Source organism: Haliotis rubra, unplaced genomic scaffold, assembly GCF_003918875.1.
Source record: "Haliotis rubra isolate DU_JTF1 unplaced genomic scaffold, ASM391887v1 Scf46, whole genome shotgun sequence".
NCBI lineage: Eukaryota > Metazoa > Mollusca > Gastropoda > Lepetellida > Haliotidae > Haliotis > Haliotis rubra.
The window spans coordinates 2924209-2942478 of NW_025767146.1; positions in this window are offsets into that span (position 1 = coordinate 2924209).

Here is an 18270-nt window from a genome sequence, read left to right on the forward strand (position 1 = left end):
ATTTTCTGCAGTTACATAAGTTCAGATAATATTGCCTGTTTATTTATTTTTCAAATTGATTAAACGCTATATCCAACATATTGATTAACCACAGGTTAGCTGGTTGTTTCTGGTGCCGTTAATATGATTGCATTTTACTGTTATAATATCTCTCTGTTGCCAAAGGTTACAACTGCAGTGATAATAATGAAGTTGCCCATCCCATATAATTATCACCAAGCGCACACGTTGTGGTTTGTGACAACATGTTGCACCTGTCCGCTAATTACAGGTGTTTCAAACATCCCTCAAAAGACTTGCCTCCCCTAAACCAGTCTGTTATAGCTATACATGTATGGTTGCCGATGTTTTAACTCGCCACACGCAATACACGCGATATTCATTTGTCAATAACGGTATATGAATTTCAATGTACCCCGCTAGAGTTGTGAACAACTGTGAAAAATGCACCCCGTCATCAGGGCACCAGGCAATTTGCTGCAATATCAAGAGTTGTAGCTCCTTACAGCGAAACAATATACACAGTAGATTGTGTGTTAACAACGACTTTAGATGTACATGTTGCACAGAGCCTAAGCATAAACAAAATGTGGGTTGTTGCTACGTGGGCAATGTGGTGACACTATTATCCTTCGCATAAATCTGTTTGTTTTCAAATTGTGGTACATGTATATGATAAACACAGCGGTAAGATAAATTTGTTGTCAGTCCACTGCCAAACAGAGCCTACTCTTTGCCCTCCTGATGCACCTTCAACTTATAAGGCCATGTACACGCACCCAGTCACAGTAATGAAAGCACACAATGTCTTGCTCACTTGCTCAAATTATTTGAGGTTGAACAGAATGATCACTTTTCCCATGACAAACTAATATTTTGAACAATAATGTTGAATTAGGTTAGTTCCACTTCAGGAAACGAAAAAGGGGACACACGAATGAAAGTGTTCCATAAGAGTGTCCACATAGATTTGTGTCTGCTGTGTAAGTGTGCCCATAAGACTTGTGTCTGCTGTGTAAGTGTGCCCACTTAGACTTGTGCCTGCTGTGTAAGTGTGTCCACATAGACTTGTGCCTGCTGTGTAAGTGTGTCCCCGTGGTCTTGTGCCTGCTGTGTAAGTGTGTCCCCGTGGACTTGTGCCTGCTGTGTAAGTGTGTCCCCGTGGACTTGTGCCTGCTGTGTAAGTGTGTCCCCGTGGACTTGTGCCTGCTGTGTAAGTGTGTCCCCGTGGACTTGTGCCTGCTATGTAACTGTGCCCCCGTGGACTTGTGCCTGCTTTGTAAGTGTGTCCCGTGGACCTGTGCCTGCTGTGTAAGTGTGTCCCCGTGGACTTGTGCCTGCTGTGTAAGTGTGTCCCCGTGGTCTTGTGCCTGCTGTGTAAGTGTGTCCCCGTGGACTTGTGCCTGCTGTGTAAGTGTGTCCCCGTGGACTTGTGCCTGCTGTGTAAGTGTGTCCCCGTGGACTTGTGCCTGCTGTGTAAGTGTGTCCCCGTGGACTTGTGCCTGCTGTGTAAGTGTGTCCCCGTGGACTTGTGCCTGCTGTGTAAGTGTGCCCACTTAGACTTGTGCCTGCTGTGTAAGTGTGTCCACATAGACTTGTGTCTGCTGTGCAAGTGTGTCCACATGGACTTGTGCCAGCTGTGTAAGTGTGTCCAAATAGACTTGTGCCTGCTGTGTAAGTGTTTCCACATGGACTTGTGCCTGCTATGTAACTGTGCCCCCGTGGACTTGTGCCTGCTTTGTAAGTGTGTCCCGTGGACCTGTGCCTGCTGTGTAAGTGTGTCCCCGTGGACTTGTGCCTGCTTTGTAAGTGTGTCCCCGTGGTCTTGTGCCTGCTGTGTAAGTGTGTCCCCGTGGACTTGTGCCTGCTGTGTAAGTGTGTCCCCGTGGACTTGTGCCTGCTGTGTAAGTGTGTCCCCGTGGACTTGTGCCTGCTGTGTAAGTGTGTCCCCGTGGACTTGTGCCTGCTGTGTAAGTGTGTCCCCGTGGACTTGTGCCTGCTGTGTAAGTGTGTCCCCGTGGACTTGTGCCTGCTGTGTAAGTGTGTCCCCGTGGACTTGTGCCTGCTGTGTAAGTGTGTCCCCGTGGACTTGTGTCTGCTGTGTAAGTGTGTCCCCGTGGACTTGTGCCTGCTGTGTAAGTGTGTCCCCGTGGACTTGTGCCTGCTGTGTAAGTGTGTCCCCGTGGACTTGTGCCTGCTGTGTAAGTGTGCCCCCGTGGACTTGCTCCTGCTGTGTACGTGTGTCCCCGTGGACTTGTGCCTGCTGTGTACGTGTGCCCCCGTGGACTTGTGCCTGCTGTGTACGTGTGCCCCCGTGGACTTGTATCTGCTGTGTAAGTGTGTCCCCGTGGACTTGTGCCTGTTGTGTAAGTGTGTCCCCTTGGAATTGTGCCTGCTGTGTAAGTATGTCCCCGTGGACTTGTGCCTGCTGTGTAAGTGTGTCCCCGTGGACTTGTGCCTGCTGTGTAAGTGTGTCCCGTGGACCTGTGCCTGCTGTGTAAGTGTGTCCCCGTGGACTTGTGCCTGCTGTGTAAGTGTGTCCCGTGGACCTGTGCCTGCTGTGTAAGTGTGTCCCCGTAGACTTGTGCCTGCTGTGTAAGTGTGTCCCCGTGGACTTGTGCCTGCTGTGTAAGTGTGTCCCCGTGGACTTGTGCCTGCTGTGTAAGTGTGTCCCGTGGACCTGTGCCTGCTGTGTAAGTGTGTCCCCGTAGACTTGTGCCTGCTGTGTAAGTGTGTCCCCGTGGACTTGCTCCTGCTGTGTACGTGTGTCCCCGTGGACTTGTGCCTACTGTGTATGTGTGCCCCGTGGACTTGTGCCTGCTGTGTAAGTGTGTCCCCGTGGACTTGTGCCTGCTGTGTAAGTGTGTACCCGTGGACTTGTGCCTGCTGTGTAAGTGTGTACCCGTGGACTTGTGCCTGCTGTGTAAGTGTGTCCCCGTGGACTTGTGCCAGCTGTTGATGGCCATGTCATTATGTTGGCCACTATGCCGGTGATGAGTCTGTTGCAGTAGGGCTGGGACGGGTACTCGGGTATTCGAATCAGGGTCGGGTACAGCTGGAATCGAGTCCTATTTCTTGGAATCGAGTAACCGGAAAGATAGAGAACTCTCTCTGACAAGGGCAGGTAATAACTTGTCTTTTTGTCAAAATTGACGTAACACACATTTACATCATTGGTATTGACCGATTAATGAAGGTTTTTATGAACGACTGTAATTTATCTGCGTATGAGCAGTGAGTAGTGAAAGTTACAGTAATAGCGGGAACGAAATGTTCTGTTGTGTTTTAACGATGAATGTAAGTAATGGTCATAGGCGGATCCAGAGGGGGGTGCCGGGCTCGCCCCCCCCCCCCCCCCTTTGTGCTGAAAGTTTGTTAAATGACCATTGAAAATGAAGTGTGCACCTCTTCTTTTCTCAATAGTGTGCAAACCTCGCTCACCCATCCACCTGACCCACAATCCACCTCACTCACACATCTACCTCACCCCCATCCACCTCACTCACCATTCTACTTCACTCCTATCCACCTCACCCACAATCCACCTCGCTCACCCATCCACCTCACCCACAATCCACCTCGTCCACCTCACTCATGTATCCACCTCACCCACTCATCCATCCACTGACTCACCATGCGACCCCTGAAGGTCCAGGCTAGAATTGATCTTCAGTATCCCATGCTTGTCGTAAGAGGCGACTAACGGGATAGGGTGGTCAGGCTTGCTGACTTGGTTGACACATGTCATCGGTTCCCAAATGCGTAGTTCGATGCTCATGCTGTTGATCACTGGATTGTCTGGTCCAGACTCGATTATTTACAGACTGCCGCCATATAGCTGGAATATTGCTGAGTTGGGCGTAAAACTAAACTCACCCATCCCCTCACTCACCCTGCGTGACAGCCAGGAGGACCTGATTGGACACTCGAGCTGCCAGTGTGTAAGAGGCTAGCAGCTCCAATCAAGAACACCCATGGGCCGCTGCAGCCAGAGATCGATCGAGCGATTGGCTGATAATGTTTGATGTAAGCTTGAGCAGCACCCTGATGACGTGCACGTAGCACCTACATACCTACAACATGGCGTTTATTAGAAACGGTCAACACTAGACACGCCGAGATTTGGCATTACAGGATCCGACTGGACATCTACTGGCGACCATTGCGGGGTTCCCTCAATATAATGATATTCCTGTGACCTTTGACCGGGTGTAGGCTCCCATTTGGTACCAAGGGTTACTACCTTGGCTGAATGGCACTGTGGACATTGTCAGGTTGTCTCTGACGGGAGTGTGTATGGGTCTGACTGAGCTAGGCGAGATGACGGGCATCGTTGGGGGTTGAGGAGTCTGGTCTCATGTCTCGTCATGATATTTTACACATAGTTCTTTGGGGATAGTGTGGACAAAGTGATTTTGTCTAAGAAAGTTCAAAACCTGTCCTATTTGTTAACTATCGAAATAATAATTTGTTGTCTGCATCACCTCCTTGAATGCCTGGTCTCGGAGTAAACACACTTGCCAGACAGACATGAGATGGGAAGTTCATACAAAGGGGGATAACTCTTTTCTGTGGCCAGTCAGCTGACAAATCAGCTGGTTACTGCAGCCCGAGCTGAATCGATATTCAATCAGATGGCTGGCTATGTGACGCGGCCGCTCGCTCGGTGATAGCAACAGCGACGCCGAGTGATCATTAGCCCAGCGTCTTCCCCTCATCACGTGTACCGACATCCTCAGCCTGGGAAATGAAATGATCGTTGCACGAGTGGAGCTCTCATTACAGGGAATTTACGGCGTTCGTTGGCTATAACACGCCGACACCGTCGCTTACATCCTCACCAGTCGTCGCATTAACAGCGTCGTCATGTGCAACACCCGCTGCCTCGATGGGGCATTGTTGGAGAGCAGCCTTCACCGACTACACCTGTCCTTGGGTCGGAGAGCGGAGTTGTGAGTGAGCGGGGTGCTCACCTCATGGTCTGATATTAACTTGCTGATAATACTCAGTCTGAAGGTATCCTGCTAAACAGAAAAACATACAACCACATGATAAATCCAGTCGTTAATGTATGGACATATTCCGTCGTACAAACCAATAAAAACAAAATCCATAGGTGTAAATTTGCAAATGAATAATTCCAAGTATTATAAGAGTCCACGAGTAGAAACACGCAAGCACGCACACACGCACCTGATACAGCTGAGAAGATACACCGGGTTGACGTCCGTGAATAGCGACACAGAACACAGCAGTCTTCCTAGAGAGGGGCGGTGGGGTAGCCTAGTGGTTAAAGCGTTGGCTCGTCACGCCGAAGACCCGGGTTCGAATCCCCACATGGGTACAATGTGTGAAACCCATTTCTGGTGTCCCCCGCCGTGATGTTGCTGGAATATTGCTAAAAGCGGTGTAAAACCAAAACTCAGTCAGTCAGTCCTAGAGCCGTCGCGACCCGGTTGAAAAGGTGAGAGGTGACCCACTGGTCAATAACGGGAACACACGGCACACTGTAGCAATATACACGAAGAAGAAATTATCGCACCACCTATCATTTTTAACTCCTTCACAGCCATATATTCATATCATAATATTGTTTGTTTGTATGATTATTTTGACCCTTCATTGATTTTAGATATGCACCTGGAACGATCAATGCACCTGGTTCGATCAATGCACCTGGTTCGATCAATGCACCTGGTTCGATCAATGCACCTGGAACGACCAATGCACCTGGAACGATCAATGCACCTGGAACGATCAATGCACCTGGAACGATCAATGCACCTGGTTCGATCAATGCACCTGGAACGATCAATGCACCTGGTTCGATCAATGCACCTGGAACGATCAATGCACCTGGAACGATCAATGCACCTGGAACGATCAATGCACCTGGTTCGATCAATGCACCTGGAACGATCAATGCACCTGGAACGATCAATGCACCTGGTTCGATCGAAGGCGAACATCAGGTGCAATAAATATACCCGTCGTTAAGCAAATACCGAGTTTCAGTAAATTGTTCTTCAGCTCGATAACTTGGAAAATAAATTTCGACGTTGATAAGCAAATATGGGGCCTCCTCAACTGACAACTGCTCAAAGATGGTAAGTTATTGGTATACGGAATGCTGGCATGTCATTGGGGAATATGGCAAGATATTTTTGTTGTCATCCATCGACTATCAGCCGACTGGCCAAAAACCATGGCCACCAGCAAACTAATGACGTTCAGGATCGTCAGCATTTAGGTCGACTATGACTGACAACCCCAAAGCATGATTTAGCCCATCTCGGAAGCAAGTGGCGTGTTAAAATCAGAGTGGCTTCTTCATCGTCCCACAGCACGGTCCGTCATCGCCTAAAATCGGCCGGGTATAAAGCCAGGTCACCTATGGGACGTCAAGCTATACGTCACCGGAATTTGAGGTCATGGGGAAGGGTCCACTGGTCGGACGAATTTCTTTTGTTTATGCCTGACGCCCGAGCTGTGTTTGGCGACACAGAAACACTGCATATGCATAACGGAATATCTTGGAGCAAGTACCCTTTGACAGGGGTTCGTTGATCGTGTGGGGGTGCCTCTTACGTGATTGTAAACGTGACTTTGTGACGACTAGACAAGATCTGAATGGACAACGGTACACTACCAACATCTTGGAGACGGTTGTTGCACCACACGTCGATAACGATCCCCTGCACAGAGCAACTACTATATGCCTGAACAGCTTTACAGCAGATCTTGGTAAGTCTCCATGGACGATAATACTGGCCACATCGCGCACGTGCCGTTTTTGGTTTCTTACGTCAAGAGGTAGTAACAACTCTACCTTGGCCCGTCGGGAGTCTAGATCTAGATCTCATAGAGCATGATATGAGCATTATAGATCTCAGAATACGTCAGAGAGATGCTCCAGCACACAATCCTGATGTTTGGAACAAGCACTCCGCCACGAAGGGAACACAGTGCATCAACGTCAAATTCAACATCTGATACAGTGATTGAGGAGTAGAGTCAGGGAAGCTATTGCAGTTGGCGGATGTTACACCTGATATTGACATAGTGGTCGGTTATTGAGGAGTAGAGTAGAGGGATGCTATTGCAGTTGGCGGATGTTACACCTGATATTGACATAGTGGTCGGTTATTGAGGAGTAGAGTCAGGGAAGCTATTGCAGTTGGCGGATGTTACACCTGATATTGACATAGTGGTCGGTTATTGAGGAGTAGAGTAGAGGGATGCTATTGCAGTTGGCGGATGTTACACCTGATATTGACATAGTGGTCGGTTATTGAGGAGTAGAGTCAGGGAAGGTATTGCAGTTGGCGGATGTTACACCTGATATTGACATAGTGGTCGGTTATTGAGGAGTAGAGTAGAGGGATGCTATTGCAGTTGGCGGATGTTACACCTGATATTGACATAGTGGTCGGTTATTGAGGAGTAGTAGAGGATGCTATTGCAGTTGGCGGATGTTACACCTGATATTGACATAGTGGTCGGTTATTGAGGAGTAGAGCCAGGAAGCTATTGCAGTTGGCGGATGTTACACCTGATATTGACATAGTGGTCGGTTATTGAGGAGTAGAGTAGAGGGATGCTATTGCAGTTGGCGGATGTTACACCTGATATTGACATAGTGGTCGGTTATTGAGGAGTAGAGCCAGGGAAGGTATTGCAGTTGGCGGATGTTACACCTGATATTGACATAGTGGTCGGTTATTGAGGAGTAGAGTCAGGGAAGGTATTGCAGTTGGCGGATGTTACACCTGATATTGACATAGTGGTCGGTTATTGAGGAGTAGAGCCAGGGAAGGTATTGCAGTTGGCGGATGTTACACCTGATATTGACATAGTGGTCGGTTATTGAGGAGTAGAGTCAGGGAAGGTATTGCAGTTGGCGGATGTTACACCTGATATTGACATAGTGGTCGGTTATTGAGGAGTAGAGTAGAGGGATGCTATTGCAGTTGGGGGATGTTACACCTGATATTGACATAGTGGTCGGTTATTGAGGAGTAGAGTAGAGGGATGCTATTGCAGTTGGCGGATGTTACACCTGATATTGACATAGTGGTCGGTTATTGAGGAGTAGAGTTAGAGAAGGTATTGCAGTTGGCGGATGTTACACCTGATATTGACATAGTGGTCGGTTATTGATGCTTATGTGATTTGAATCTTGGAAATGAAGAGACCTCGCCATAGTTATCATCACTACAAAATGAATCAATTGTTTGTCGTGTTTGCTTCTATGAATACATTGCAGTTTTAACTACAGGGTCAATTTATCCAGTTAGTAAGTTGAGGTTTTGGTACCTTTGCTATGTTTAATGTAAACATAATGATTCTATGAAATACATTAGGTGTTGCGATAACCAAAATACATTTGTAAACGAGTGTGTGATTGAGGGAGACCATATTTTGACATGTCTTTGAATAAATTACAGTTTTTCGTTCTTTTTTAATTTAGATTTGACATTTAATTATTTATCCAGATAGTAAGTTAAACTGAGATTCAGATACGTTTCTTTGCTATGATCAATGGTAACATATTGATAGTATGAAAAATATGGGATGTTGCGATACTTGTTTCCATGTGTATATAACATAAACACCTGTAATTAATGCATTGTCTGTAGGCAGTCAGCAACACTTTAGCTACTTCGCAGCCATCTGTAATTAATGTAAGCTGATTCGAATAAACCAGGGGTTAACATTATAGCCAAGGTCCGCCATATACACGAACCTGACAATACTACATATTGAGCTGCTTCTTGTGTCGCCCTAGTTTAATCCGAGATCCCTTCGCAGTCCATGTATTCCCGTGTGACGTTGTGTCGCCATATTGCCAAGATACGTCCCAATATCTCCTTTGAGATTGTTGTTTTAACACGATCAGGGCTGAAGAACATGGCATTACCGACTACTACACAACCTTATACGGGTTTCCTTTACCCTGAAAGGAACATATATCATGAAAAGAATTTTGTTTTTCCCGGAGGTAAAAGTGACTCTCGGGCGTTAATAATTTAACCTGCAAATTGCCTGGAAAGCCAGACTGCAAAGATTCCTAGTGGAAAATGCCGACGTGATCTAATAAGCCTTTCCTCAGACGTGCGAGAGACATCAATATTTATACGACTATGTGCAGTTTTATCTCAGTTATACAAATACACCTTCCACGTGCAGCTACAATAATGCAGATATACATTACTGTACCTGTATATCAACCAAATTGTACAAATATACGCTCATCAACAGATGAGCAACATTTCATATGTTTCCCCAGTGCAGCAGATCAGCTACATTGTACCTGTATACCCTGTGCAGCAGATCAGCTACATTATACCTGTATACCCTGTGCAGCAGATGAGCTACAGTATACATATATACCCTGTGCAGCAGATCAGCTACATTATACCTGTATACCCTGTGCAGCAGATCAGCTACATTATACCTGTATACCCTGTGCAGCAGATCAGCTACATTATACCTGTATACCCTGGGCAGCAGATCAGCTACATCATACCTGTATACCCTGGGCAGCAGATCAGCTACATTATACATATATACCCTGTGCAGCAGATCAGCTACATTATGCTTGTATACCCTGTGCAGCAGATCAGCTACATTATACCTGTATACCCTGGGCAGCAGATCAGCTACATTATGCTTGTATACCCTGTGCAGCAGATCAGCTACATTATACCTATATACCCTGTGCAGCAGATCAGCTACATTATACCTGTATACCCTGTGCAGCAGATCAGCTACATTATACCTGTATATCCTGGGCAGCAGATCAGCTACATTATACCTGTATACCCTGGGCAGCAGATCAGCTACATTATACCTGTATATCCTGGGCAGCAGATCAGGTACATTATACCTGTATACCCTGTGCAGCAGATCAACTACATTATACCTGTATACCCTGTGCAGCAGATCAGGTACATTATACCTGTATATCCTGTGCAGCAGATCAGCTGTATTATAACCTAGGCAGCAGATCAGCTACATTATACCTGTATACCCTGTGCAGCAGATCAGCTGTATTATACCCGAGGCAGCAGATCAGCTACATTATGCATGTATATTCTGTACTTGTAGATCAGCTTTATTATACCTGATCTCATATACCCTTTACGTGTAGGTCATCTGTATTCTATATGTGAGTGAGTGAGTGAGTTTAGTTTTACGCCGCTTTCAGCAATATTCCAGCTATATCACGGCGGGAGACACCAGAAATGGGCTTCACATATTGTACCCATGTGGGGAATCGAACTCGGGTCTTCGGCGTGATGAACGAACGCTTTAACCACTACGCTACCCCACCGCCCCGTATTCTATATGTAAACTCAATAGGTATAAATCAGCGATATTGAAATAATATATAAATTAGTGATATTATATGATTACAATGTTAAAGTGATCAGATCAGGTCGTTAAATTGCTGTGAGCCAGTAGTATTGTACGTTTTCATTTTCCACAGTAACTCACTCACTCATTGCTGTCAATCTAGTCCTTTCTTTTTCTTGTATGTGTGAAGCCCACTTCTGGTGTCCCCCCCCCCCCGTGATATTGCTAAATGCGGCGTAAAACCATACCCACTCACTCGTTCGGTCTTCTTATCCACCCATTCTTATTTCTTACCTATCGTCACCCCCGTTTCTAGGATACCAATACGTAGTTCACGACCAGGGATATTTTACGATCGCCTCAATTAATGAACACACAATCATTATTACAGTACTTTGCCTGAGAAATGATTGAAGTTGGACCTGATCCAGGAGCGGGTGGTCTCAGATTGAAGAACATCCGTTATGCAACACATATATAGCCCTTTATCTGTAATACAATTGAACTTTATGCAACACGGACACAAATGTTGTGGATGGGTCTAGCATGTGACCACCTCAGATAGAACAGTACGGGGTAAAACCACGGTAGATCGTGTCCTAGGACAGGAGACACTATGTAACATGCAGGTCGTCAGTCATCTGTATTAAATACAGTTCGCCAGGGCGGTGTGTTGAGCTGGGAGGCCGTGTCCGGTAGCGTCCTTTAGCAGGTGCGCTGGAATAAGAGGATATGATTGGTTGCCCGGACACGTGCGTTTGGCCGCCTTCATAAGATTGTTTTCAAGAAAGGTTTCTAAAGAAGTTAAATCGTAAGCGAGCGCGGGGATTATGCGAGGTTTTATGACCACCGTTGGCCTGAAACATGCGGAGATGTGTATTCAGAATACTGCGTTCAATGAAACAGAGAAACTGTTTTGTAAATCAAATTCGTACCTGCGCATTGAAGTAGGTGTAATGCCACAGTACGCCGAGTTTTCCTCATAGCTTGGAGAGTAAACTTGGATTGAATGGCAGCATACCGTGACACTATTTATAATACTCGTGGTTTACCGATATGGTTTACACAGAGAGAGAGAGAGAGAGAGAGAGAGAGAGAGAGAGAGAGAGAGAGAGAGAGAGAGAGAGAGAGAGAGAGAGAGAGAGAGAGAGAGAGAGAGAGAGAGAGAGAGAGAGAGAGAGAGAGAGAGGTGAAATTGGGTTTAACCTCGTGCTTGAGAATATTTCGCTCATATGACGACGTGCATGCGAGGGAGAGAGAGGTTTAATGCAATGTTCAAGATTTTGGCATTCAAAAGTATGTGACAAGGATGCAGGCTGGTCTACAGCATACTGACTCCTTGTCTTTCATAGTGTCTTAGTGTCCATTGCCAGCCACAGTAACAACACCATTTATCTCAACAGCTCTTCACATGTGGCCATGGATAAGTGAGTGGGTGAGTGAGTTGAGTTTAATCACACTCAGCAGTATTCCAGCTATATGACTGCGGTCTGTAAATAATTGAGTCTGGACCAGACAATCCAGAGATCACCAGCATGAGCATCGATCTGCACAATTGGGATATGATGACGTGTGTACCAAGTCAGCGAGTCTGACCATCTGACCACCCAATCCGTGCCATGGATGAAACCATGGATCTGGGCTGTATCCACTAGAATATCCATGTCAGGAAACAAACAACAGAGATGTAGTTGAGGACGATGCAGACTTTAATGTGTGTTACTCACATAGGGAAGAGGGAGATTCACACACGACCATCAGGTGGCGACACTAGTAGTCACACAGAGCTAGGGAAATACTGCAAGAATGTGAGCAGTGGTCTCAGGGTTGTGGCCACCCTCACCACCAGGGTCAGCCAGCCCTGGACCACAGCTCAACATGTAAGTATATGCATAGAGTGCCATATTGTACTGAATCTCAACCAAGTGATAAAACCTACACAACATCAGTTTAGATATTTCATGAATAAACAACATCCTCAAAGCTGTTTTAACAAACCCATGTCAGTATTTGACATTTGATAAATCTGTGAACAGCCAGATACATGCACCTCCATCTTGTCTACTTGTACATATTATCACTTTACCAAGGTTCAGGAGTCAGCACCAATTCTAAAGCCTTAATCAGAAGCCTTGTTTGGTTTTTCAAGACAACATTATGCTTCATTCTTCTTAGACGATGAGTCCAACTGACAATTGGCACAGTTCCAAATCAACAAGCACTGCTCCAGGAGTCATGGAGAGCAGGCAAAGCAGCTCACAGCTCAGGGGAGGCAACTCACAAGGCATGAAGCTCTGGCTCCATTTCTACCAGTAATTTATAAACAACAGTTTCTTTCTTATTGCCACTTCTCCTAACATTTGACACTGTTCTAGCTCTGCTATATTGGTTGTAAACTTGTCAAGGACACATTAGTGCAATGAATAGAGACTGTTATCCTGACAGTGTGCTCTAAATGGCCACACAAGAAACACCGAGTTTAATGGGCCCCAACATGCAATACATAGCACTATGTCACACATGGATATAATTTGTATATCTACCGTTGCATGTGGATACAACTCAGTATCTCACAATGAGTAACTCCTCACACTGTGTTACATTATCAGTAGATATCACGCCAAATGTAACATGTGATACTCCGTATGACACTGTTTCAGTAACACTGACAGTGTTATATGTAGCACTAGATATGACACTGTGTAATATGCTGCACTAGATATGACACTGTAATATGTTGCACTAGATATGACACTGTGTAATATGTTGCACTAGATGACACTGTGTAATATGCTGCACTAGATATGACACTGTGTAATGTTGCACTAGATATGACACTGTGTAATATGCAGCACTAGATGACACTGTGTAATATGCTGCACTAGATATGACACTGTGTAATATGTTGCACTAGATATGACAGTGTAATATGTTGCACTAGATATGACACTGTGTAATATGCAGCACTAGATATGACACTGTGTAATGTTGCACTAGATATGACACTGTGTAATATGCAGCACTAGATATGACACTGTGTAATATGCTGCACTAGATATGACACTGTGTAATATGTTGCACTAGATATGACACTGTGTAATATGCAGCACTAGATATGACACTGTGTAATATGTTGCACTAGATATGACACTGTGTAATATGCAGCACTAGATATGACACTGTGTAATATGCTGCACTAGATATGACACTGTGTAATATGTTGCACTAGATATGACACTGTGTAATATGCAGCACTAGATATGACACTGTGTAATGTTGCACTAGATATGACACTGTGTAATATGCAGCACTAGATATGACACTGTGTAATATGTTGCACTAGATATGACACTGTGTAATATGTTGCACTAGATATGACACAGTGTAACTGTCTTGTCAAATGATCCTTTGAGTGTGACCTAACATATTTTGCAAAATTTGTTCAAACAAAAAAAACTGTACTTCAAAGAAAATGGTTTATATGCTTCAAATGTATGATAAAAATATTTTCTGAGCAAAACATGCTTATCTGAAAGTAAGAGTTACGGAAGCACTAAGAGCCATGTACAGTCACTTCACAATTTACTTCTAATTTCCCAATAGGGTCAGTTAAAGGCTGACAAATAATTACATGACAAAAACTGCAGCCTCCCCTTAGCAAGAGACACTGAGAGATCCCCGGAAACAGCAGCTGTTTCACCAAGCAAAGATACTGAGAGATCCCTGGAAACAGCAGCTGTTTCACCAAGCAATGATACTGAGAGATCCCAGAAACAGCAACTGTTTCACCCAGCAAAGATACTGAGAGATCCCTGGAAACAGCAGCTGTTTCACCCAGCAATCTGAGCACTGTATTAAGTCTATGTCAAAGACTGGGAGATACGACAGTAATATTGCTCAGTTAGAGGAAATGGCTTCTATGAGCAATGCTGATTGTTGCTGTGGTTCAAACTTTACAGCGACATGACGCTGGAGTCACTAGGGCTCCACATAACATGTTGACAACTGGAAGGCTGGTGCAGGGCAACAGCATACTGTGTCAGCTGACCGCCGCCACCGCCGCTGCCAATAACGGACATGGAATGTCATCCTGACATACACACATCGGGTTGCGGTCTGATACTTTGGTATCAGCATAGTGGGGCCAGAAAGAGACGTGATCGTAACTAAGCAACAAAATAAATACCTCAAGACTATTTCATAGCACTAAGTGGGATAAACAATTCTGAAAAAATGAATGAAATAAATAAAGAACACAGTCATAAATAAAATAGTTTTGACATTTCCATATTAAAAGAATTAATGTAACAATGAAAACAATTACACCAATGTTAAAATCCCAGATAATGACTGAGATGTATGTATGTGTAGACAGAGTCTGCACACCATCAGTACATTCTGTAAAACCTTCAACTAAGGACAAGGTCAGAGTTGCAAAGTCTTGATCCTTTTTCTCGGAGTTCTATATACAAACACACAGGAAAATATTAGATAGTGTACAAAAGGTACACCCAACAAAGGTCTCAATCAAGAATGTAACAGATATTTCAAAGATAACAAAACATATTGCAGATCAAAGACATTCAATAGCCAGATGGTTAAATACTCCACAGCAGCTCATGACACCCTCGCTAAACATTCAGCATAGGAAATGTGAGGCATCCCTGTGAGGAGCAGAATTTTGTCATCTTGATTGCTGTTATACATCGCTGTAGGCTAGTATCTTAACAACTAAATTAAACATACATAGTAACAATTGTTAAATACTATAAAAATGTTGAATAAATATGTAAAATATTTTTCCAGAAAGTTACAGAATGTAAGGTAATGCTCCGCGTCCCTGTGAAGACATTTGTGTGCCAGAACAATATCTAATCTTGAGTCCCACTCAGTATGTTATCTTTTGAACTAAACATACTTTGCAGCAGAAATAAGATGGCAAAAGAAGTGACCATGAATACATCCTCTATTACCTATAACATAATATCCTGTGCAACTCTGACCACGTCCCTTTAATATGACATAATGTTGTATCAAACTATTTAATCCAGTAACTGTAAATCTGTACAACTTAAGCTGGAGCCAATCGAATACCTAACAATCGATATGATAAAACCATATACATCATAAATAGCCTTAAAATCAGGGTACACAAAATACTGTCATGTGCAGTAATGGCAATACACAAGCAGGAACAACACTCAGAAAATGTTGCTCATGGAATTAACAAAGTTTAATAATTAACAAAGTTTGTTGGTGTTGTTCTGACTCTCTACTGTGGGTTGTCAATCAACCGGTTTAATTCTGCAATAAAACAAAACCTTGGAACAAAAACATCGATCAACAATATTCACCGGATCTAGGACCCAAAGTCCTGTAAACATGAGGTTATCTCCCTTGAAGAGAGCCCTCTAGTGATGATGCAGTGAACTACAGAGGAAGAAAAGAGCTGTGTAGCATATGGTGGTTAGGAGGAACCCAGGGTGCCGTCTCCTTGGTTACAGGAGGCTGACGACAGCAATATGTGGAGGAGCTGGGTACAGACAACATATGAAGCATGGTATGCATTCTTTGATCTGATAGCACCTAGAAGTGTCATCACAGGGTCACTCAACTAGCTGCTTATAGTCCACGGCAACCATTCATCAATGCCCCAGCAATGATCAATTTAAATATTTCAAGAATTAATAACGTCTTTGTTAACATCTGTACCTCTAGCAATTCTGTAAAGTGCCAACATCTCAAAGACCTGAAGGATACCTCCTTTCATTGTCACCTACATATTTACCTTTGTAAGCAAGCATTAAGACCCTGCTTAGCAGAAATCGGTCTTTCAGCAACTTTTCAGCAGAAACTAAACATTCAGACACTGTTAAACAGAAACCAGTCCTTCAGACACTGTTAAACAGAAACCAATCCTTCAGACACTGCTCAGCAGAAACCAACCGTTCAGACACTGCTCCGCAGAAACCAATCGTTCAGCCACTGCTCCGCAGAAACCAATCGTTCAGCCACTGCTCCGCAGAAACCAATTGTTCAGTCACTGCTCCGCAGAAACCAATCCTTCAGACACTGCTCCGCAGAAACCAATCCTTCAGACACTGCTCCTCAGAAACCAACCGTTCAGACACTGCTCTGCAGAAACCAATCGTTCAGCCACTGCTCCGCAGAAACCAATCGTTCAGACACTGCTCCGCAGAAACCAATCCTTCAGACACTGCTCCGCAGAAACCAATCGTTCAGCCACTGCTCCGCAGAAACCAGTCCTTCAGCCAATCCATGGAGGAAACTAAGCATCCACCTTCTGCTATAATGCAACAGAATCTCAGGCCTCAGGTAGGTAGGAAACAAACGCCAGTTTCTGCTAGAAAGTAACCCAGCAGCTTCATCCTCTGATGGCAAGCCACAAACTACTGCTGGGATGATAGCAAACCGAAACCTGTCCGCATAGATGCAACTAGCCAGGGAGGTTGACAGACACTGCCACATTCTGTGATGAGTGTACAAGCCAGGGAGGATGACAGACACTGCCACATACTGTGATGAGTGTACAAGCCAGAGACAGATGATACAGTTGATTTCTGAATGGTTCAGACAATGGTTCACCTTGAACTAACAAATGCAGCTAACTTGGACCTGACAACGACACTAATGTCAAAATACATATACAGTAACTGGAAAACAATTAAATGTTAATATGGTACCAACTTTTGGCCAGAAATCTAACAGATTATTTGTCAGATTTGGTAACCAATATCAACAGCTCCTTGACATGTGGAAATTGTCTTTTAATACACATATAAATGTACAAACATTTTTTGCACATTAATTCTTTAATGGGATATGTCTTCTTAATCTACGCTATTCCCCTGGAGCCCTGATATGACAAAGGAATATGTTCCTTACTGTAAGGAATGGCGTAAGTAGATAGATCGTGTGGCAGCCTAGTGGAGATGAAGGGGCACATTGTTGCATAGTACACTACACTAGAGTGAGCTGGGCACGAGGCCCTGGGAAGAAAGAACACTTCAACCATGAACATGATACACAAATACATATATAGACACACATGATGCACTCGAACCCACACAGATACACATCACTACAACTCTGAAGCATTTGGAGTTACCTCCATTAGGTCTCCAGTATTTTGACAAGCAGTATTATTAATCAAGTTAAGTTGACTGAGGTTAGCTAGGATGTGTATGGCCAAATAAATAGTCACATCAAATCCTGGGCATTAATTAGATGTCCTAAGAATTAAGGAATGAGCTTAGTAGGTTCTCATGAGCATGAGTCTGGAGCCTCCATGACGAAGTACCCAGTCTGGAGCCACCACTATGAAGTACCCAGTCTGGAGCCTCCATGACGAAGTACCCAGTCTGGAGCCTCCACTATGAAGTACCCAGTCTGGAGCCTCCATGACGAAGTACCCAGTCTGGAGCCACCACTATGAAGTACCCAGTCTGGAGCCTCCACTATGAAGTACCCAGTCTGGAGCCACCACTATGAAGTACCCAGTCTGGAGCCTCCATGACGAAGTACCCAGTCTGGAGCCTCCATGACGAAGTACCCAGTCTGGAGCCACCACTATGAAGTACCCAGTCTGGAGCCTCCATGACAAAGTACCCAGTCTGGAGCCTCCATGACGAAGTACCCAGTCTGGAGCCACCACTATGAAGTACCCAGTCTGGAGCCTCCATGACGAAGTACCCAGTCTGGAGCCCCCATGACGAGTACCCAGTCTGGAGCCACCACTATGAAGTACCCAGTCTGGGGCCTTCATGATGAAGTACCCAGTCTGGAGCCACCACTATGAAGTACCCAGTCTGGAGCCTCCATGACGAGTACCCAGTCTGGAGCCACCACTATGAAGTACCCAGTCTGGGGCCTTCATGATGAAGTACCCAG